Source organism: Protomyctophum parallelum (genome assembly GCF_964188405.1).
Source record: "Protomyctophum parallelum genome assembly, chromosome: 7".
Taxonomy (NCBI): domain Eukaryota; kingdom Metazoa; phylum Chordata; class Actinopteri; order Myctophiformes; family Myctophidae; genus Protomyctophum; species Protomyctophum parallelum.
Window position 1 is genome coordinate 33,603,565 of NC_139705.1, and position 18,550 is coordinate 33,622,114.

At 42.3% G+C, this 18,550-nt stretch overlaps 1 pseudogene across 1 annotated transcript in view; it reads right to left on the minus strand.

The window, feature by feature from the left end:
- The window catches only part of LOC310861336 (plasma membrane calcium-transporting ATPase 3-like), a 40,453-nt pseudogene extending 31,034 nt beyond the window's left edge, over nucleotides 1-9,419 (minus strand). The window contains exons 1-4 of the transcript XR_014571053.1: nucleotides 9,083-9,419; nucleotides 4,151-4,348; nucleotides 1,965-2,222; nucleotides 1,016-1,141 (exon numbers count right to left, since the gene is read on the minus strand). The product of XR_014571053.1 is annotated as a plasma membrane calcium-transporting ATPase 3-like (transcript). The remainder of the gene's footprint in view (nucleotides 1-1,015; nucleotides 1,142-1,964; nucleotides 2,223-4,150; nucleotides 4,349-9,082) is intronic.
- Between the last annotated feature and the right edge of the window lie 9,131 nt (nucleotides 9,420-18,550).

An 18,550-nucleotide genomic window follows, 5' to 3' on the forward strand; every position in this document is an offset into this window, starting at 1 on the left:
AAAGTATTGCAATGTAGTCATTTAAAGGGGGTGTATAAGAAGTATTAATAAGTGAGTGTGAAATAGCTTTGCATGTATTCTGATAGTAATCATTGCTATTATGTTTGTTTAGCAACAGGGGGACTTCCCGTCTCTCAAGCTCTTTCATAAACAGAACAGACATTTTCAGGTCGGGATACCAATTTTATCAGGGGAGACAGACAGGCAACTCATACTACACCCAATATTTAGAATAAGCAAGGGAAAACGGAATTGATGGAGAAATTGGAACTGGAAGACTGATGAATAATCTGTGTTGGGTATTCTCTCCTGATTGGATACAATTGGTATCCTGACTTGAAAATGTATTTTTCACCCTATAACCGGTCCATTTGGTTTCATTTGTACACTCTTCGGAGTTAAATGAACACTAAGGGTTTGACTGTGTAGGTGTGTCTGTGTCCTGTTCTGTGTCGTTGGATGATTACATTGAGATTGAGTCTAATGGACGCGTGACCTGGTGCTACTCAGGAAGCCGAGCAGGACCCGCAATCCTATTAGCTCTGTCAGCCCCGTTGCTTCTCTCAAGACAGCCAATGAGATTTCCCATACCTCCGTGCACACACACGTGCCTGTGTGTGTGTGTGTGTGTGTGTGTGTGTGTGTGTGTGTGTGTGTGTGTGTGTGTGTGTGTGTGTGTGTGTGTGTGTGTGTGCGTGTGTGTGTGTGCGCGCGCGTGCCACGGCACCCGCAAAGGCACACACACTCATCGGACACTGACGTCACGCAATGAGTGCGCATTCATATAGCGACAGAATGTGCAAACAGGTGCGTAGACAGTTGATATCAATATTTACACTGCAAGTCAATATGCAAACACCCTGAAGCCTTATCTACTGTATATGGAACACAACCATGTCATATGCACAACGTCCAGAAATATTTGATATACTGCCCCCAGTCACCACAACAGACCTGGTGGCACCAGTGGGGTACCAGGCTGTAACATGATTATAGGGTATCCACAGCAACTCACCAGACAACAACATGGGGTCTTTGTCCACAGATTTGCCTACATGGTCCGACTCCCCTGTCAGCGAGCTCTCATCGATCTTGAGGTCGTTTCCCTGGATCAGTATTCCGTCAGCGGGCAGCAGGTCCCCTGGAAGGTGAAGGCAGGAGACACAATATCGGTGCGGGGTACATATATGGCACAGAACGGAACGACCGGAATTGTACTGAAACTTTGCAGTGCATCTGCATAAAACATGGAGGATGGTGCGTGCGTGCGTGCGTGCGTGCGTGCGTCAAGATGAATTCTAGGACACAGAAGCCCATGTTTCTCATGCTGAAAAAACGTAAATTCTATTTTTTAATGAATTCCAATCTCCAAAGGTTCTGTTTCAAAATCTAATCTATTCATTGACTTTGAACATCATACTTATTTTTCTTCATATATATATTTTTGCCAGGGCCATCTGGTGTAAAGTCCATACATTTATTTTCATTTATTTTATGTGTTTAATGCCCCAGCTACAGAAGCTAACTTTAAAGCATTAAATATATGTGTTTAATGCCCCAGCTACAGAAGCTAACTGGGGAACACATCATTAAATATATGTGTTTAATGCCCCAGCTACAGAAGCTAACTGGGGAACACATCATTAAATATATGTGTTTAATGCCCCAGCTACAGAAGCTAACTGGGGAACACATCATTAAATATATGTGTTTAATGCCCCAGCTACAGAAGCTAACTTTAAAGCCCTCCCTTTTTCTGGGGAACACATCATTGAAGCTGACTGTGTTTAATGCAAAAGCTTTTGAGGCTCAGTAATCAATCTATATTATTTCGCTAACCCCAGTGCATTTTTCATTGATATTTTGTTGTTGTATTGTATTAATGTTCATTCATGTGCTCTGGCCCTCATATAACTACTTATACTGTAAATGAACAAAACAGGGAGTATTTATTTGACACTGACCATATTTGACTTGGGCCACGTCGCCCACCACCAGGTCGGCCACAGGGATCTGAATGACCGTGCCGTTCCGCACCACGGCGAAGCGCTGCTCCTGCTCAATGCGGTTCTGGAGCCCGCGGAACTGCTTCTCTTTACTCCAGTCGTTGAAGGCCGTCACCAGCACCACGCAAATGACCGACAGCAAAATGGCCGCCCCTTCGATCCAGCCGGCCTCTGCCTCACCCTCGTCCTCGGCTCCAGACTCCACCTGTCCACACACTGGCCCGAGGTTGAGGGTTGCAGGCAGGGAGTAAGGATAACGAACACAAATTATTGTGACATATTCAAAGTCAGCCTTTTTTTCTTTGTTTTTTTTTATAAATACCTCCCTAAATTGTCTCTTTAGACAGTTAATATGCCGTATTGAAGATAGATATAGGCTATAACTGAATTGAAGACTCATTCCGGCCTTTTTGGTGGTGATTTGGACGCACGCACACGCACACGCGCACGCACACACACACACACACACACACACACACACACACACACACACACACACACACACACACACACACACACACTAACTGTGTTCAATGGCTTTCTTGTCGCCAAACAGCACAGTCTATGCCAAGGCTCAAGAAGTTTATCATGGCCCATCAACATTTTGAGACTGTTTTCTGATAGGCAGGGTTGTTTTGGTGGGAGCGGCACTCCTTCTCTTCTAAAAATAGGATTTTGGTCAATGACTTCAGTTACTTGAAATGAAAAGGAAAAATGACATTATCTCTGCAGTTGTCTGCAGAGGGCTGTAAAATGGAACAGTCTCTTCTACCGGTAGGCAGTCTCACATTTTCCCTGCGAAATAACATGAGCTGTGTGATACTGGTTTAGTATCTCGGGCAGCTTTGAAACGTAACTCCATTAATGTTGTTGTTGGTTATGAAAACAATAGGGGGGGAAAAACACTCCCAGTCATCCCTTTTGAACAAACAATAGCAGATGCGAAGCTGTCAAATTTGAACTTGAACTCATTTGAACTTGAGCTGCTTTCATCATCAGTCACCACTTTATGGACACTGTCACATACTGTAGTAAATATGATTGATTTACAACTTGATGTTTAGGGTTAGTGCTTGCTCTGTACAGCGAAAAGTCACTATTGAGAAAAGCCATTCTCTCTTTAATGAAGTATTGTGTTATTTGCAATGTTATGCTTTCTGCAGAGTAATTAAATATCTTCGAATACAGTTATGTTGTCTCAGACCTAGTCACTGACATGTGAAGTACTACACTTTTTGAAAAAGATGCCATCATCATGGACATAAAGTGAACCGTAATAGCATGTCTTTAAAAATGCATTCCACTTGAGAAAGATGTATCGATCCATCTAAGGAAAGAGACGTTCCTGTAAACTGGAAGTACTGTAGTGCTGCGAGTAATGAAAACGCGAGAGGAGACACATTCTCAGGGATAGATTTATGTCTTGTCTAGAGTTCTGAGGGGATCTCAGTTGAAAGGTATTTCTTATTCTATAGGCTCAATGTTGTGCCACACATCCCTTTGAAATGCACACATTACTTTATATTCACACATTTGTTTTTCACCAGAAGGCACGATGTTGCGATGTCGTTGGGTATTTTTCCATTCATATAAATTTGCATTAATGTTGTATATTTGGCATTCTGCCATTTGCATGGAAATTAGCACTTTGCACACAATTAAATGTTTATGAAGCCCAGTGGCAACATAGCCATTTTGCGGATAACCAAAGACCTCAAGATGCATTTTTTCCCCAGTTTTCAAAAGCTTCCGCTTACCCGTCTGAAAATGAGTAGAAATGTATCAATTTCCCCACTTCCGTTAAAGGGCCCTAACGTATGCCATGCATTAGAACCTTCCACTATCCGTAAACGGTATCTTGCGGCCACGCAACCCACTGTACATTTTGCCGACTCTTCTATTTGCGGGTGGAGGTGTGTTCGTGGGCGTGTTGACACGCTTTCCTTATATTAGGATTGCTATCTTGCCCACAGAGGTTTAGGACAGCGGAAAGCGCCTCCTCAAATCACCCGCAATGCGATATATATTCTTTTCGAGGAACGTTTTTCAGAAAACTGTCAGGATTTAGAAGGCCTTTGTAGAATCGCCCTCAGGTCTAAATACACAGGTTAATGATTAAATGAATGTTGACGTGACAGACTTACAATCGCTCTCTTCGCCAGGCGGCTGATAGAAGGAGAGGCCGAGGGAGATGATGGCGGCGATCTCCAGGATGATGAGCGTCACGTCCTGCAGAGCCTCCCACACCAGCTCCAGGAAGGACTTGGGCTTCTTTGGTGGAATGAAGTTCTGTCCAAACACCTGCGTGCGTTTCTCAAGTTCGGCAATGTTGTCGGAGAGGCCTTGTTGGAGAAGAAATAAAAAATGTATTAATAGGGAGGGGCACTCTAATCATCATACATAATTCATCATCATACATTACATTCCGTGCTCAGCCAATCAAATCATCACAAATGTCTTTCTGGCCAATCACTTTTGGCGCCGTCACTATTCTGGACCTCATTTTTTATCCTCAATAGTGTGTGTGTATGTGTGTCCCAAGTCTGTGTGTGTGTGTGTGTGTGTGTGTGTACGTCTTTAATTCACGTAACTCGAGAACCGTTCGCCCCACCACAGGGGGTGCATTGTCAGTCGGTGGATGATGTACGATCATAAGAGCGCCCCTCACTTCACATGGGGGTGATTTTTTTGTATTGGATTGGATAGAGACAATGAAGGGACAATATATTGTGAAAACGCTATAGATTGTGACACACCATCAACAATTCATTGTTGCCCGAGATTATCTCATACCGAGGATCTGTATCAGCCCGAGCTGTATACTTTCACACTGACGGTATTGCAAATAAACAATAACGATAAACGGAAAATACACTCGCTGGTGAATATTTCACATTAAAATGTGAAAAAAAAAAAATATATATATATATATATATATAATATACTCATATATATATGACTCATTCATATTGGTTTTAGCATTGATTTGTGGTGCGGAAGCTTCAACAGCTTGACCATGTTCTGTACAGAGGCCGGACTCATGGAGTCTGTTGTGGAGAGATGCACACACAATAAGATGCAGGCCATAATGGACAAATGTGAGTAATCCTCTCCACAAAATCTTGGCAGACCAGAAAAGCGGTCACAAGGATCTGTTCCGTTCTTTGACGTGTATACGACTATTGGCTTTCCAGCTTTTAGTTTTTACTTATTTTTGTGAGATTTAGATTTAGAAGACAATGCGAAATGGCGGAAAATCTATCCTGTCGCAAATGGGCGTGGCCTATATCGGAGATGCGTCATGAGCCAAAGGAACCCTGGGCCTGCCCCAAAGTCATTTGTGCAGCCTGGCAGCCGGCGAAAACTAGAGTTCTCAATAGGCCTGGAAATTAAGGCCCGGCTCTACCTGGGCCCTCATCAAACCCTGTACATTCAGGACACTGCCCCCACTGCCATCCATAGATCTCCATATATGGAGCTGACCTGTTCTGATATTCCATATCTTGATCTGACCTCATCACACCCTGTACACTCAAAATACGCTCCATATATGGCCAGTGCACGGGAGGTCGCTTCTCGCCCTCAGGTGTTTTACTGGTAGGTTAGATTAGATTAGTGATCCTTAAAGGTTTCACGACATTCATTTTCATTCATTTAAAATTTATTTTAGGTTTATTACCTCAATTGCACCAAAACAACCTGTCACGTTCTGTGACGTGTTATGTTTTCTTGTGTACCCTGTTCTTGGTTTTTGTTATTGTTTTACCTTTCTGTTGTGTTCCTGTGATTTTGATGTTTAGTATTTTCCTCGTTTCTTAGTTGCAGTTTTGCCTTACACTGTGAACCTTTATTTTGTAGCCATGTTTTGTGCCTTCCTGTCTTCCCCTGTAGTTCTGTTCCTGTCTTGTCTCACTAGTCCTGTGATTGCCCATGTTTCCACCTGTGTCCCCTTAGTTCCACAGCCTATCCCAGTGTTGATTGTCAGTGGTGTTCACCTGTGTATGCCCTTGTGTTTTCAGTTCTTTGTTCGTTCGTAAATTGTAAGTCAGTGGTTTTTTGCTCCTCATGATTTTCCATGTTCCTATAGTGTTTTGTTTGTTCCTGATTTTGGTTAATAAACCCCCCTTGTATTCGACCTGCCTGTCCTCTGCCTTTGTCTGCGCTTGGGTCCAACACCTGCCTGTCCTGAACCGTGACACAACCTAGATTTTGAACATTCATTGGATTTTCTATGGTGTGGGGTTTTCTCTGTGTGTTCTGAAGCCTTTTCAGCTGCAATCTAAACATCAATTTGCTAGCAGATGTCACTGTTGAGGAATTTTGCCTGTCAATTGTCACCTCTGCGGAAAAACACTGGTAATTCATATATTCCATATTAAAGGAAATTTCAACATCATAATATGGGAAAACATAAACACAAAATAATAACGTTTCGATCTTAATAGATCTTCGTCAGGTCAGTATACCGTAGCGTATACTGACCTGGCGAAGATCTATTAAGATCGAAACGTTGTCGTTTGTTCAATAAAGTAATTATTTACCAAAAGAATGATGTGCGGGCCCTACTTCCTTCCATGATTGCCTTATTGGCCCTGCACCCTGCACTGTCGAGGTGCGTGTAAATAGGTATGCTCTGAAATATTCACACACTGAAAAATAAGCTTCCAATATTGAATTCACATATTCACACGTTTTGGTCATAATACTGCAGACACTAGACCTTATAGGCGCTTACACCAGTCTTTCTGAATGACTTGAGCGCCTTCATGGTAAAATGTCTAATTACAATGAAAAATGATTCCACCAAATTCACTTTCACTGTACAGGTTCAGTAGAGTGTGACACTTTAACAATGCAACAATTAACTGCAACTACACACACGATTAGGAAAAGAGCACAAAAACCTCTCAGTGTTGTCCGCAGTACGCTGAATGGTATGTCTCAGTTTATCATGTTTGTCCTTTGACGATAACCCCAATTAAGTCCCATTAGTGGACATACAACATTTTAATCAAGGTTGACAGGAGTCCCATGAACTGTCCTTGTCGTATTGTGAATACAGATTTCTGTAGGCTCCTGGAAGCTCCACAGGCTGACATATCAGTCTAGGAACACTGACACAGACGCTGGGCCCCCGTCTGAGTGAGGTGGATGTGCAGGGTGCGGAGTGGCACAGATGGCAAAGACAGTGTGTGTCTGCCTCCCTGCAGGGCGTGTGCTCTCTCACACGTACCAGCACAGACGGCCGCACACTCCCAGCATCCCATCCTTTTGCCAAACGTAACCTGCTGCTCCTGGCAACCTCCCTATCACTCTCTGTTCCCTCCATCTCTCCTCGTCCAATAACAACAGAGGGGCCAGTCTCTTCATTGACGACGTGTTCACGTCGATATTCTCGTGCATATGTATGTTGCCGCACACAAGTGCTCTATTACACTTCTATGGTATACCGTACGCACACATCCTGGACAAGCCCAGCTCACTTCCTCTTAGTTGCCATGGCAGTGACTGCATTCGAAAAGAATTACAGGTAATGTTACATCCTGAGGTTTTTGGAGCACTTTACATAACAAGTTATGCAACAATCCCCACCTTTTCAAAACAAAACAAAACACAACAGGATTATACCCACGTTAACGACAAAAATAGCTTTGCACGTTCTGTAGCATTTAGGAAGACTCATTGCATATGGGAGTGAACATTCCGTTCATGCCATCTCAGAACCTGCCATTCAAATCAATGGCAACATTCACGAAAATCACCAGTTAAAAATATATTTTTAAACCCTTTTTTTAAGATATTTTTTGTGGCTTTCGCCTGTATTTTTATTTTATTTTTTGTAGAGGGATAGAATCACAGTAGGCTCAGGCTGACAGGAAGATGGGGAGAGAGATGGGGGGTGACATGCAGTAAAGGCCGTTGGGATCAGGAGTCGAACCCGCTGCACACTGCCAGACTGGATTACCAGCCAAGGTGCCTGGACCGCTGAGCCACGGCCCAGGCCTTTTAAACCTTTTTTTTGTCGTTATGCCAATTCATTCGTCCCCACACACATTTCTGTGTGTCTAGCTCACCCGTCAGTGAGGAGTCCCCACCGGGAGGACATCCTACCATGCTACTCCTGCCGCCCAACACTCCCTGCTGACAGATGCAATCATAGCCCGTAGGTTCAGTAACAAATATCACCTTCCCCTCTTTGATTTTACTACAAAGGTGCTTTGCTCTGATTTAAAAAAAGGAAAACTTAACACATTAGCGGGCGTGGGGGGAGAGCCACGTGCATATCTGTCTTTAAAGTTTTTGAAATACGTGCATTTTTATACTCTTCAGATAAATGAACACAGAGGACTTTACTGTGTACTGGCCTGGGTGTTTGCTGTGGCGAGCGCTGATGTCTGGGGGTTGATGTCTTTCTCGCTGCTTCACACCCACTAGATCACTGGGCCTTTCGTAACTTAGCAACATAACATGAAAGCTTGGCGGGGCTTTCAAGGGTGATGAGGGCATGGCAAACATAGATCTATCTATCTCACTCACATGGACGATGCATTCCCAGAGCACAATTCACCATTATAATATACAATATACAGTACATTAACTTTTCCACACAAAAGGTAATATCTAATACCACGCCCTGATCTACAAGCTCACAACGTGCCACGCCACAGGGCGTTGTGAGCAAGTAGTATGCTAAAGACCGTCGCAGTCCCACCCCTTACAAGGGCCCAGGAAATGATTCCCCTCACAACAAACACAATTGTTCGGGCCGAACAAATAATTAGAAAGAAGAAGGAAAACGGCACTTTTTTTGTTGTTTTTCTTCTTTGTAATTATTTGTTTGGTCCAAAATATATTGTGTTTGTTGTCATGATTTGTCACAACTCGAGTTGGCTTTGTACGACGCTTATAAGGTCTAAATAAATACGTTTTGAAATGTCTATGGGAAAAATGCATTGGGAATTATTTCCTGGGCCTGGCGTCATCATGAAAGGGGGCGGGACTGCGACACTCTATTTACGTCACTCGACCCCCATGGTACTGTATACGCCGACATAATTTACAAATCAGGCACTCACCATCAGCTGGAGAGGTCTTGAGTCTGTGGCAGAGACCTTCTGTGTCCGTGTACAGCTCCTGGATCTTTTGCAGTGCTTCGGGGCCCCTCAGCTCCATGAGGTCCCTCAGATCGTCCAAGGTCGCCCCAAAGTCTCCAGCGTTGTTGACCTCCATGGCTCCCTGACTAGCTCGCTGCTTGGGGCGGAAGTCCACCGAACTGTTGGCGTGTTCTCCCATGGCAGGCAGGAGGGCAGTATTTACGCTTGAAGGATAGGTTCTTCCCTCTGGCAGTTCTGATCCTTGATCAGTGCTGGGGTGAGTAGGGCAGAGGGTATGCTTGTATATCCGATATCTGCTCTAACGCTCCCTGATCTGGTTCCCTCTTTTTCCCCTTCTTGGATTCTCCATAGTAAGCAGACATAGGTTAAAAATATCTGTCTTAAAATGTATTGATTATACGAATGTATCCTTTGTCAGTGAATGTGAATAATGTTTGTCAGATGTATGGTGTGCCTACAGCAGAACCATTCAATTGGTTCAGAGAAACCATGAATAAAAAAAGATTAAAAAAATAAAAGTTTAACACTTTATTTTGATGGCTTTCGATATTTAAAAATAGTTGGGAGTTTCTCTCAGATTTATAGTCAAGAGACAATAGTTTGAGACATATATAGACAAAGTATTTGGCATCAAATTAAATAAAATGTGTATTATGCATATACCTTTTGTCTATATTTAAGACCAAGGATGACCATGAAAATAAACTGTTAACTACTATTTATATTAACCTTTATTGCCATTTTAAAAATGGATATGATATGTTAAACTAAAGTCATATGTGGATGTTATAGCTCTGACTTGTTTTGGCTATTGAGTGTACTGTACAGACCATGGGTATTATAACTGCAAAGTTCTGTGTGGAATTCTAACTAGATGACCAAGCAACCTGGACGTGACGAAGAGGAGGTAGCCATAGCAGATGAAGATCCCTACAGAAATAGGACCAGAGAAAATACATTTTGTACCCCATTAGACCGTATTCTGAAGGATACAATTATTATGTATTTGACCGCCAACCCCCCATCTCAAAATGTTTTGTTCCAGGGACCCCCCCCCCCCGAATCTCTGGATGTTGCAGTGTATAGAAGAAACAAATGTTCCTTTTTTCATAAACATACAAGGGTGTCACTAAGGTTAGATGACAGATTGAAAGTCGGGGCGGCGGTGGCTCAGGGGTAGAGTGCCTAACCGTAAGGTTGCCAGTTCGAACCCGGGCTCCCCCAGAGTTACTGTCGAAGTGTCCTTGAGCAAGACACTGAACCCCTAATTGCTCCCGATGTGCTAGTTGGTGCCTTGCATGGTTTCCGCTGCCATCGGTGTATGAATGTGTGTGTGAATGGGTGAATGTAATGCACAATCTCTGTAAAGCGCCTTGGATAAAGGCGCTATATAAATGCACGATTTACCAAAAGTCAGTTTTTGCAAGGTCATCAACAAAAGGATATCATCTGCATCGAATGTTGAAACAAGGGGTGCAAGGCATTTACTGAAATTACACCCTCTCACCGCCATCAAGAAAAAGGTAAAAAAAAGAGGACATTATTTATTTATGTGAGGCACTATCGATTTGGAGATTATCGATTCAGGAAGCCAGACTCTCTCTGGATGAAGCGACGCTGGTGTGAGTCGTTTGAGTCGCAGATCAAAACCTCCCTGAAAACCCCTCACCCTAAAAATAGCAGAAAGGGTAACAGAAAAATAAAGAACACTGCAAAAAAAAACGAAGCCCAACCATGACACTTTCAAATGAATGTCGTCCCTGTCAGGTGGAAACCTTGTATGAATGTACCTTTTGTTTTATTATTTTAAAACGATTGAATAATAAAATTGTGCAAATAACCAATCTACAACCTCTCGACACGATGTGAGCTTGTAAATATTCTATTTTCACAACCTTTGTGTGACCTTTTTATATAGTGACGATTTAAGGTTTCTGCCCGACCCGTGTGTTGTCTAACCTCAAATAAGGCGCAAACAAATCAGTCATCTCCTTGGAGCTCTAGAACAATCTCCATATATGGACATAAAAGGGACACAGGCACAGACATATAGACAGACACCTCCAATCCATATATGGGGCACAAAACAGACACGGGCAGACATGCGGTTCTCTGACAAAGCACCAGACACTATGACTCCCGAACTCTATAGTATATTCAGAGTTTGACTATGGCAACAGCAAAGCGACAGCTCTATAGACAATTATGAATATTTAAAGGTATTTCGAGCATCATGACGTTAGAAAAAGATGACAGTTTGAGACATAATCTTGCTGGTGAGCAACAGGGCTGTTAGAGATGCTACTGCTGTCTTATCTCACTTTGAACGCAAGCCTTGGCACAAGCTGCTGGGAGCTGAGTCATCACAGAGTCTTTTTCTGCAGCGTATAAACTTAACAATAACACATATTTGTACTATAGTACTATATAGTACTACTACTACTACTACTGCCATTAATAATAACAATAAGAATACAAAATAACTATATATAGTTATAGATATTTTAATATAATGGTCTGTAATGTAGTTGCGTATATTCATGACCAAATCACTGCATACATGTACAGACATATTGACACAAATTCATTCATTCATTCATTCATAGTATCCCGTATGCAGCATCGTTGCTATCGGGCAGAAACCTCGTATCTCCATATTTCAACTTTTCATGTTTTTTTTTTTGTCTTATAAATTATAATTCCATTCTATTTCATACAAAAGTGGCATGCATGCAAAAGCAGCAAAAATAGCAATGAGCTTGTTCAGTGGCTATTTTTTTTAGTGGTGTTAGCGCCACTCCTAGTGTCTGTCTGTCTCTCTGTCTGTATGTGTGTCTGTCCATCCAAACACGGAAATAGTTTTTTTTGGACGACCAAGTGTCACTGTTGCGCATCCTAACACACACACAAGCACACACACACACACACACACACACACACACACACACACACACACACAAACACACACACAGTCACACACACACACACACACACACACACACACACACACACACACACACACACACACACACACACACACACACAGGCCAGGGAGGAGGGCTTGTACAGTACAGTACAGTACAGTACAGTACAGTACAGTACAGTACAGTACAGTACAGTACAGTACAGTACAGTACAGTACAGTACAGTACAGTACAGTACGACATGTACAAGAGCTTGTGTGACTAAATAAGAACTGTACATTGGAACCATTATGGAACGGGTTCCTGAAGTAACGGTTCTGGACCTCAGAGGTTTCTATATACCCGAGTGACGACATCATCAGATGTAACTATAACTGCAGAGAGGTGTATAATTAAAACACCCATCAGACCTCATGCTGGAACTGTAAGCGAAATCAGAGTGACAGATAAACCACAAGAAATATTGCACAGCTATATAGTTACTTTCATTGCCGGTATACTGAATATTGTGGATATATATTTCATGCAGATTTTTCATACCCATGCAACTGTGAAGCCCTGAAATTGTATTTACCTCCTTTATTAATCCATAGATCCTGCATATATAGGTTATATATGTGACACCATGTATACATGGCATCAATGGCAATCATTTTGCTTGTTTGTTGATGTTACAGGCTCAATAACTCAGCCCACATAGTATATATTTTAATACCTTGAAATTTTAAAAGTGCGCTACGCTATATAATACAAGCCGCCACACAATCGATTGATCATTAATATAAGCATGCTCTGAAAGTGGAAATTCACTCATCTGACCTCTTAACACAGCAGCCAAACGGCTTGCTAAGGTGTGTTATATGTATAGTCAAATGGGTCGACCCAAATATATTCCAGATTTTCAAGTGGGCCCGGCCCCTGATCCAGAAATTGAACCAATTGAAACAGGGGTATTGAATGGGCTTCAAAGTTCAAACGGTACAATTCTACATGAAAGTAGGCTACAACTAAACATCATCTGACACCAGCACCACTTGGAACATGAACTATAGGCTAAACATACATTTAGTTTGCTGACATATTTTCCATTTTCAGTGTGGGTCATATGGTCACCTATATTTTTCTGAAGTTGTAAATGCTCGTTTATAGCCTAGTGGGCCTATACTCAAATGCCCCAGATATCTGGGGCCTATTTTACCTAAAATGAAAAATAGCCTAAGCTCAAATCATAAGCTGTTCACCCTTAATGCTTATGGGATGGTCCTTATACCATTGATATACACAGTGAAATCTTAATTAAACAATGGAGGGACTTCTCACTTGTAACCAAATGCACCCGGCGGGTCCATTTGGACCATTGGGTTACATTGGCAGTTTGCACTGCACATGCACTCGCACCTCGCAAAGGCCTTTAATAGTTAAATGGACACTCAGCATTTTACAGCGCCGTGAGTGATGCTGAAATGGAAACAGCCAATCCGGTAGCAGAGTCTTTGCCAAGGCGACGCGCACATCCATGATGCTGCTGCAACCTATCACTGTAGATAGGCAACTCTCTCTCTCTCTCGCTCTCTCTCTCTCTCTCTCTCTCTCTCTCTCTCTCTCTCTCTCTCTCTCTCTCTCTCACACACACACACACACACACACACACACACACACACACATACACCCACACACAATTCATGCGAGTGAACGCATTTCCATGTCACGGAATGGAAAGAACCTTTCGGAGGTTGTAATGACATGATTTTGTCGAACAGAAGAAAGCACACAGCAGGCTATTTTCCAACCGAGCGCGCAGGCAGGCAGGGCGCATATGGACGACGACAGCAACAGTGTAGCAGCCTGTGCGAACACATCATGTCCTTTAGCCTACTTTTAACCTTCAACAAATCACTTGTTAACCTTGGTCTGAATCGGGATTCGTGCTAGATGACGTAATCCATGCAGGAGTCATGGGGGGAAATATAGCCCACATTCCAAGAGAGGCTTGTTGTACAAGTCCATATCGAACATGTCTCTGTTATTAAAGTCAAATAGATGCAGCTGGGCAGTCTGTCTACGTAGAGGACATCATGGTGACACTTGTGCGAGCACAATTTGGAATGCAACACGTCGAAACACATTGTGATGTGCACAATACAGCATAAACTGAATGTTTTTATTTTATTTTATGTATTATTATCATAATTATTAGTATTAGTATTTATTTTTGCGAGGTGATGGCTATATGCTTAACGTTTATGTTTAATCTCAGAGCAGGCCTCAGGCTGCTGCAAGGTTATTACCGGAGACACCGGCGGGTGAACATGCACAGCATCTGCGTGCACCGATTTTTGAATCATTTGGGCAAGCAGGCCCGCGCCAGACCTACAGCTGACTTAGGCTATCAGCCTATTATTTCTGAGTCTATTATAGGGCATGGCATTTATAACAGCAAATCAACAAAAAAGGAATAGCCCAATATCATGTCTCTCAACTCAAATGACAAAATGCAGTCCCGCTTATACAGTCAAACAGCAACTGTCAGGAAGACAGGCCTATAGTTGCTATGTGTGTTTTTTTCTTCTTTGGGGATTATATGGATGTAAAAAAAATGTGACATGGCATTGTGTCTCAAAGATGAGCTACACCACCTAAGTTGGATAGTTACATAATAAAAATCATAATAATAATCATAATACTCATAATCATAATATAATCACCACCACCATCATCATCATTATATGCACAATTAATATCACATGTCATACTGTATAGGTCAAACCTAAAGTAGCCTACAGGGCTTTTCTTTTCTTTTCTTTCGTTTTTTAAGATATTTTCAAGCGATGGTGAAAGCAACACCTGTCTCTCAGTCTCAATACTCACCATGGTCATCATGTCCAAAGAGTCGACGGGTTCAGGAAAACAAAATTCCAATGTTCCTTCCCCTCAAACACAATTTAAGTCCAACAGTTAAAAAAAACTCGCGTGCATGAGTGTGCGTGTGTGATGCACTGACAACCGACATGATGATGATGTCCCATCTGTTGTTTGAGAACAGAAGAGCTAAAAGCGCACAGAATTTGAGTGCACGCGTCTGTCTGTGGAATTCTCTAATGCGGAAGAGAGAGGGGAAAAAAACCCGAAAACGACGCAAAAGGCAGTTCTACGAGAGTATTCGCCTAAAATGAACGGCGTTATTGTAAATGTGTGGACCTCGCGCGTCTGTTATTCAGAGCCATCCCCCTGCCGTCATATAATGCTCCACTGAACCATTATTGTCGCTATACTATTTTTGTCCCGTACTACTACACATGCAATGGATAGATGCCCCGGAAGGTGGGCTATAAAATCTGAGTCTACATGTCTGTAAAGATGCTCCGCTTACCGCACCCGTCCGGTGATGGCAACATGAACACATAGCAGGGGCTGCTCTATGCGACGGATGTGTGAGGAGGGGGGAGGGGGTGATGGATGCTGCCTGGCTGCCACACTGCTGCTCTTGACGTCCCACGGTTATCCCTTCTTCCACTGCAGCCCCTCCCCTAGCCAGCCAGCCAGCCGCTCCTGTGTTACAGTGACGTGCACGCACACTAGGATTCATGATAATTATCCCATGATAGACTGCCTGCGCTTCTAGTAAACAACAAATGCCCCTTGTCAGGATATGACAAACAATTATGTCAATTATGCTCAAGAGTCGTGAGAGAGAGAGAGAGAGAGAGAGAGAGAGAGAGAGAGTGAGTGACTCGTGCAGCTATATCGTTACAACATCGAAAATTAGAAAAGGAAACTGATTTTGGCGTCAATATAAAACACTGGCCGCACCACAGGCCTGGGCATGGGGTGGGACGGTTAAAGCAAGGCTGGTCTGTTGTAGCCTTTTGGGAGGGGGGGGGGGGGGGGGGGGTTGATGGAGCATTATATTAAGTCATTATCATGACTCATGATAATATTGTGATCTATCTGCTCATAGATCATAACTGAAATGGATTATCTTCCTGCATCATAAATGCAAGGGGAAGCCCTAATACAGCTTTACGACTTTTGCAGTTTGTTGTTCCAAGTGAAATTGAATTACACAATAATATATGCTATTGCCTGTGGGTAAAGGTTCGAAAGTGACAGACGAAAAAGAAGAACACCCAACCAACTCACCCAAGCACATGCGGAAGGGATGTTTCCAAACCATTAATAACATGAATGATATTATAACATAGGCTAAAGTATGATGTGTATACAATATTTAACATGCACAATACCCCCCACATCAGCGGTCACCCAAACACGAGGTCCATTAGGTTCCGTCGCTCTCTCCTGAACATATAACTGCTGGGGTGCAAAGTGTCAACTCCTGAAACCACAGTATCGTAGGCCTATATTACCACAGTATCAGGGGTAGGTGGTGGTCACAGTCCAGCCAGCCATTGCAGACAATGCAGAGTTGGAGACTCAAAATGTCAGACAATGCTGTGTCTCGCCACCCGCCTCAGGTGCACGCCATGTGTAAAGCAGGACATTGATGAAAACTAGGCTGGCACACTGAGTAGCATGCTCTCTTTATCCAGTGAAGATATTGGCTCTCAGCTCTAGACCCAGTTGCACATTGATGTCCAGATCTCAGCACATGCTGTGTGGGTCCATGCATGGGCTCAGGTGCTGCATTGTTGTTGCAGTTCTCATCTGGTGCTCCTGTGTCATTAACCCTGGAAAACAGCTGTGCCGGTGTGTGCCCCATTCCTCCCAGCACAAACAAGAGTATACTGCTCACGGGGTAGGCTGTCTGCGTTTCCCATGTATGGGCAGTGGTTTTACTGGTTTATCTCGATATGGTTGGAACCCCTGGAGCATGTCAATCCAGCTGTCCTTCAGGTGCCTTACAGGGATATTTTTCTGGAAGAAACTAACACTCAATGTTAATAGTATTTGTAGTAGATAACAGTAGCACAATCTGAAATTTGCACCCTAGAAAAGTAATGAAGTATGTGTGTTGGACTAGGGTTTGACTTGATTGCTGAATTCCTAGGCTTCATACATCAAACACATGTTCTGTGTCTTGTCTGTGTTTAATGGCAGCATGATGATTACATTTATTTCTTGATTGCCTCTTGTCTTGATTGTTTAAGTATGCCACTTTGCTCGATAACAGGCTTGATAAGCCCAATGCTTATTGATAACGGGTACTCAATAAGCTTGTTATCAGATTTCTTCGGGTATCAGTTATCGAGCTCCATCCCTAACCATAATGCTTTCGATAAGCTACAGTAGCCTAACGCTCATAAGTTGAAGTCAGTTCAAAAATGATATTTTTTGATTGATTGTTTATTTATTTCCGTGTCCTGCACACAATGTGCCCAACCCTCATGGGTTTACAAGACACCATTTCACAATTTCATTTAATTTCATTACATTTCAACTCAGATTTATACAGAGTATATCTTTCCCAAGCTTGACAAATAAAATCTGCTACAACAAAAGTCCCCTTGGTAAAACATATCTCCATTTTTACATAGTAATTTAAATCTAGGAAATCCCCACAGATAGAAGACATTAAACCTGCTAGTCTCCAGTGCTAATTATATTATTATTGCTATCCATGGTCCTGAACTCTATGTTTAGAGTGTGCATGTGCTGTCAATCATGTCATGCATATTTTGTCTTTGTCCGTTTAAACTAAAATCAAATTAACAACATTAAATGAAAATGCACTCTTCCTCCTGGCCCTGCTTTGACTTGTCCCACCAAGAGCTTATATCTATACTACAATATTGCAGCATCGCGGGTGGTTAAAGAGAATCCGATTTCTCAGTATGCCCTAGGGCGCATATAGTGTTCATTGCCCTTGGGAATGTGTTATGGGGATTTATGTGTAATGTTATGTCATGGTGTTGCTTAAATAATGTATGTTTTGTTATCATGATATGACACCATGATGAATGTTTAGTTGTGTTATATATAGTCTATGGCTGTCCTCTGCCTTATAGTTGCATTATAATTGGTTTTGTGTTTGTGTTCTGTTGATCACAATAAAGAATAATGGAAAAATGAGAGACAAATGTTGTCATGGCTAATTGTCATTACAGTATTCATACAATCAATATTACCAGTGAATTATTTTCTCTGTTACTATAACCCTATGATGCATTCTGCAGACAAGCACTGGCTTGGCATGTTATTGTTATACACTCTATGGCCACCAAAATGATCAACTTTTCTGAAGTCAAGATAACTTCATCATAAACACAGTGGACAAGGACAATGTGACGACCACTGAGGAAAAGACTAAATACATTTGCATTACTCCAGTGGGGTAAACCTTTCAACACAACATATAGAGACACAGAAGTCTGACACGTTTTATGGCTGATAATGTAACATTAGTCCTAGATCATGTTTAAAATTGTGATAGTGTCCCTTTAAAGCAGATACATCATGGCAATCAGTTTAACAAAATAAATTGATTGACAACCATTGTCCTAGATTACAATTGTGATAAAAATCAGACAGAAGTAGCATGAGCTTA